The sequence below is a fragment of the Convolutriloba macropyga genome, chromosome 14, assembly GCF_964194025.1.
Source record: "Convolutriloba macropyga chromosome 14, txConMacr16.3, whole genome shotgun sequence".
In the NCBI taxonomy this organism is placed as follows: Eukaryota; Metazoa; Xenacoelomorpha; order Acoela; family Convolutidae; genus Convolutriloba; species Convolutriloba macropyga.
The window spans coordinates 30,562,832-30,569,011 of record NC_134481.1 but is presented as its reverse complement, the minus strand read 5'-3'; positions in this window follow the sequence as shown (position 1 = coordinate 30,569,011).

The following is a 6,180-nucleotide window of genomic DNA, read 5'->3' as shown; positions in this document are numbered from 1 at the left end:
AGATCACCGAGGAACAGGTATAGTCGAACGACTTATTCAAACGATCAAAAGACGCTTCGCTGTATTAGATGTTGACCCTATATGGAGTTCAGAAACACTAAGCTCGAGACTAAATAATATTATTGAAAACATTAGACTCATACCGAATAGAACCACAAAAGTAACTCCATTTTAGGCACATTTTGGTAGAAAACAATACAAGGAACTCTCAAACATGCTAACGAAGCCCTCATCAAAAAACTTATCTTACCATAAACTAAAATGTCGTTGTTTAGACAAGCAACTGTTCCGACACGATACGCTAATACAAGAGGAAATGTAGAGGCTAGACGGAAACTCCAAGGATAAATTAGACATTCAATACAGAACAGATGCCACCCCAAGTGCCTCCCCACAAAGACTAGACTCAGAAAACCTACCACTAAGCAGCAACTCTCCACGTAAGATTTCTCCATCCAAAATACCTTTCTGAATAGGAGATAAAATAACAAAAATTATACATAATAAGAAAAGCTTTGCTCGCAAATCCATAGCGAGAAAAACTAAAGAACCAAGAAATACGCTAGCAACCCAATGGAACATAATTACAGATGGAACCATAACCAACTATACTCCACACACAATTACAATAGACACTCCTCTACGAAAAAACACAGTATTTCGAAAAATTGACATTGCTATACTTACCGAAACTAAGCCTGTACTAGAACCAAAACCAAGGCTAATACACGTGGTAGCAGGTAAAACCGTAGGGGAAAATAAAAGGAACGATGAAAAAATACGTAAATTTGTTTTAGAAGAAGCGAGAGCCCTAGAAGCCGCAAGCAAACCCCTGCTACAAGCTGCCCACAAGACACCAGCAAAGATAACTCGAATGCCAACGACATGCCCGGACCATTTAGCATTCCAAAAAAAGCAACGCAAATGCAATCAAGAAAGACTCGGAACAAAAGGACAGTAAAAAAACAGGAAGAAAACAACCACAACGAAAAATGCCAACACAAGAACACGTTGGTCAAGAGACAAACTAATTCAATTAGCTAACAAGAACCAAAAACAACAACAAAGGACAACCCCAAAAACTCCAAAAGGAGTAAGCAAAGCAAAGACAAAGCATAGTACACCTTTGACAAACTTCAATGAACGCGCTAAACAAGCGGCAATTCAAGAAAATAAGAAAGCTACCTCCATTCGGAGAAAGCCATGCACAACTTCAGATGCAGACACAACCAATAGATCCTTCTTAATCTTTAATACACCCGACCCAAAATCAAAGTCAATTAAAGTATTCAACATAGACGCGGACTCCCAGGACGATCAGTCGTACGAAATAGTTACGAGGAACAACCCTGAAGACTTCATGGAAACAAGTCGACTAAGCCCAAGCACACATGCACACCCTACCATTACCGCATCATCAACGCTATAGGACAAAGCCGAAAGCAACACACAAGACCACATCAAACTTTTGATTTCCACGAAGAAGATTAATAGGGTAACAGAGAAAATTTATTCATTCAACTCAAGATAACAAGATAGCGAGACAGCACAGAAAACAGATAACATCACATCTCAAGTAGAACGACAAATAGTGTATCTCGATTCGTCAAATTCTACAAACCAAACGGTTGACATGACAAACAATACACCAGACATCGACCCACAGACAACACACGATCCAAACAACAATATGGTCATCGATCAAGACATGCAACTCCACATGGCGTCAAATCCGACTGGAACAACAGTACTCGATGTCAAAAGTCTGGTGGTTGAGAGCAATCCCAAACCAACTGGTAACATAGAACAACTCCAAATGGAGAAAGCATACAGTCCGGCCAGCTCAATCACATATAAAATTCCTCTCTCATCGCCCCCTCCAGACTCAATCTCCGACCTGAACGAGGAAGATCTACAAGCCTTGAACGAAATCCCATAGTATGTGATTTCTTCAACAGAGGGGGAATGTGATACAGGTCTAGCCGCATCATTAAAACTTTACTTGTAACCAAGCTCTAAAAGTATCTACTATTCTATGTATAAACACTTATGATATATAACTAACTGTATTGTACATATGATATCTCCGAAAGGAGTTTGAGTTGTTGTTCATTTTCACGCCTGCAAACTAGCAGGTAACTTAATGTGGTGTTGAGTCAGCACGTCTGCTAAGTGCAGACGAAATTAAGCTGTCATGGAAAACAGTCACTCGTGACCAAGAATATAGTGTTGAACTCAATTCTTTTCAACGACAAAAGTTCACAATTAGTTCCAACTGGAGTTATCAAGATCATATAGTATTCGAGAACAACATTCCCGAACTCTCCGCACGGACACTTCTATACACATTAGAGACAGATCTTGTGATCTCAGTTTAGTTGACGCTCCAAGCGGATACATGGCGTACGGACAAAACACGCGGGACCACAATTATTATTTTTATTATTATTATTATTAATATTAATATTATTATTAATATTATTATCATTATTATTATTTTCTATTATTATAATAATAATAATTATTTTTTTTTATAACTATCATTATTATTATTATTAATTTTATTATTATTATAATTATTATAATGATATTATTATTATTGTTATTAATATTATTATTATTATTATTTTTATTGTTAATATTATCATTTTTATTATGATTATTTTTATTTTTATTGTTATTATTTTTATTATTATTATTTTTGTTATAATTCTTTATATTTTATTTTTATTTCTATTGTTATAATTTTTTTAGAATTTGTTTTTATAAATTTTCTGAAATGAGTCGCAAAGAGCTTGTTTATGGCTCAATGAAAGCTTACTTAATGGTTCCTGCAAAAAATTGTATTTTGTTTTTACAAATTAAACTTTTGTATAAGCTCTTGTAAAATGTAGACTGTGTAAAATATAGTTGCCTTAATTGTTTGTGCGCTAAAGCGCGTATATTTTGGATTGACAGGACCTAAAGTGCATCAATCAGTTTTGGAGTCTTCAAACCACTGCGAGATACTAATTGTGGTGCTTTGTGTGTTTTTCATTGAAGCTTTCAGCAAAATAAACAATCATACCATTGACTGCATTTTGTTTCTACAAAACTAACGGTTTTCTGGCAAGGTTTGCAAAAGAGGTGTTATCTTCAGAGATGATACAGAAATGATCAGTTGTTTTGCAAGTTGATGCAAAAGTTAGAAGTTAGAAGTTAGAAGTCAGCGACATAGATTTTTCTTAAAACACATGCGATATTTTGAAAAACTTTACCCTTTTTAACTGCTATATAAGCTCAGTATAGACTTCTTCAAAAATCCTCATATTATCAAACAAGATAAATTCTCTTTTTTTGGAAAACAATTTTATCGACAATTGATTGGGTATTCTACGTTACTGGAGCTATCTTGACTTATTGTATTTCCTCAGCCGGTGAGATCAAACCAGTTTCTTTTTCTTTCTTTTCAGGTCAACATATTTTTTTACTATGTTTAACTAAGACTTTGTCATAAAAACCCAAAGTATCCGACATCAAAATAGAGACAACTGCACTAGCAAAATGGAATAAAGACAAGTTGATACAAGAAATTTTGAAACTAAGAGAAAGCAAAAGAACATCACTTAATAGTAGTTTGCAACAATGTGAAATTGATGAGCTCAGGAAAGATGTAGAATTATATAAACAAAAAGCTGCAATAATTGAACAAAAAAACAAAGAACTTCGAGCAGCTTTAGACAACGAAAAAAGATTATACGATCAGTCAACGTCGGAAATCATTTACTTGAGAGCTCAAAATGACAAAATGCTGACAAAAATTATTGATGGTATCGTTGACAACGAACGTAAAGCATCTGAGAGTGCTAGCAAAAAGTTTTTCCCCAAATTTGTACCTAGGTTTGCCAAAAATTTAGTTATTTCGGACAGCACGTTCAAATTTGTAAAAAAAAGCGATATCAGTAACGAAACAGCTATACACTCCTACCCATCTGCAACCATTAATGACGTCAACAGTACCATTGATTCGTATTCAACAGGAACAAAGTGGGAAAGCCTTATATTTCACCTTGGGCATAACACTATTGATCAGGGTACTGACGGAAAAAAAGCAGCAGAGCAAATTGGTGACCTGTTTGGCAAAGTTATAACAAAGTTCAAACCACACAAAGTTGCAATTTGCAAAATACCGAATGTAAAGAATGGTTTGTATGGAAGAGATGTAAATAACAAAGAAATTAATGAATAAAACAAGGAAGTCGATAGTATAGCCGATCAACTTAATGGTGAATTTCAGTCTTGTAAACTAAATGTCCTGAATTACGACTTGGAAAACACAGATATAAGGCATGATGGTGTTCACCCTAATTTGCATGGAATCAATAAAATAGTAGCGACTCTGAGAAACCACTTGAAAAGGATTGGTTACAATTGTTCGACAAACGATGTCTCTTTGAGACATATTCCACCAAAGGGCAAAGATCTTTTTGTACCCATGAGAGATGGATGGAATAATTTCAACAATCGTATTGATTTCTGATACATTTGGGTGACTTTTTAGAAATCATTAAAAATGTTTTATTTTAGGTGTAGGTGGATTTTTATCTTGGTTTTAATTTCGATTAAGTTTGCTTTTTTTCTAGAAACGATTGAGTTTCTCAAAAGTCACTCAAATTTATGTAAACTTAAAAAACCTAACTATCGTGATATCGATCAGATTAAAATTTTTTTTCCTATGGTTCGGAATATTTAACATTAAATATCTACTTATAATCATCGTAGTTATTCTACAAAAATGTGGTGACATTGAAAGAAACCCAGGTCCATCAAATTTGAATAGAATAACAACAATTGAATAACACAATGGTGAGTGTGCGAGAAAATCGGAGTTCCCCAAGTCTTGGTATATGAAATGTAGAAGCTTCAATAATAAACATGAGCAATTGTCTCGTTTTTTGAAAAATCTTAATGAAACCTCATTCCTAGTTGTTACCGAAACATGGATAAACGAAAAAACTGACATTCCCGAGTTTTATCTGTGCAATAGTCATCACTTCATTCACCAACCAAGATCATCATTAACTAATGTACAGAGAGGTGGAGGGGTAGGTATTTGGGTTCCCAAACAGTTTGAAGTAAAAATGAGAAATGATTTGAACACAATCAATAGAAATTTTTTTGAGTCAATGTAGATTGAAATTGGTGAGCCTTTAACACAAAAACTACTCATTAATGTAGCATATTGCCCCAATGTAAATCTTTCGAACTTTTTTCTGGATGAAATTACTGTAGAAATCTCAAATGTGTTATTAGGAGATTACAATATAAACTTGTTAGGCACAAAAGGTAGACAGTCACTTGATATTTTCACAGCAAACAATGGGCTATGTTACGTTAATGAAACGGAGGCAACATGGACAAATGGTAAAAAATATTCGTTAATTGATCACTGCTTTATCTCGAAGAACCAAATTTTTGAAGCCAGTGTTCTAGAGTCGACTCTTGGAGTTGATCACTTCACAATAGTATATCAGTCATCATTAAAAATAGATCACAGTGATAAGAAAAGGCAGTTTTTGATACGTAAAACCAAGAAATATTCAAGATCAAATTTCAATCGTGACATTGCGCTGCAAGATTGGTCGCCTATGTACCAGATAAATGAGCCGAACGAAATGTTTTTAAAATTTATCGAAATTTTTGAAAATATACTGAGTTGTCATGCACCCTTGAAGTAGGTAGAAAGTAGTACCAAAAAACAACAAAAAAAATGGTTGACAAAATAATTACGTGGTCTCATAAATGAAAAACATCGTCTCTTTAATGCCTGGAAGAAAAACCCAAAATCAGAGATTTATAACATTTACAAATCTTTACGCAATTCAGTGAATAGAAAACTGAAAAAAACTGCAGATGGTTACACAAAGAATTTTTTCCAGCAGCTACCAACTTCAAGAGAACAATGGAAATTCATCAAAAACAGGATCAATTCCAACAGCCAAATAGGAAAAATTGACAAATTAAGAGAAGATAGTCATTTTGTTGAGGATGACAGAGAGATTGCCAATGTTCTTAATAATTGTTTTGCGAGACTAAGATTATACAAAGGCAAAGACGTTGCTCCAAATTGTTCTTCCCTAACATTTGATGGACCGGAATTTAGCTTCCGACCAGTCACCAGAAAATAATTGTATAATGTTA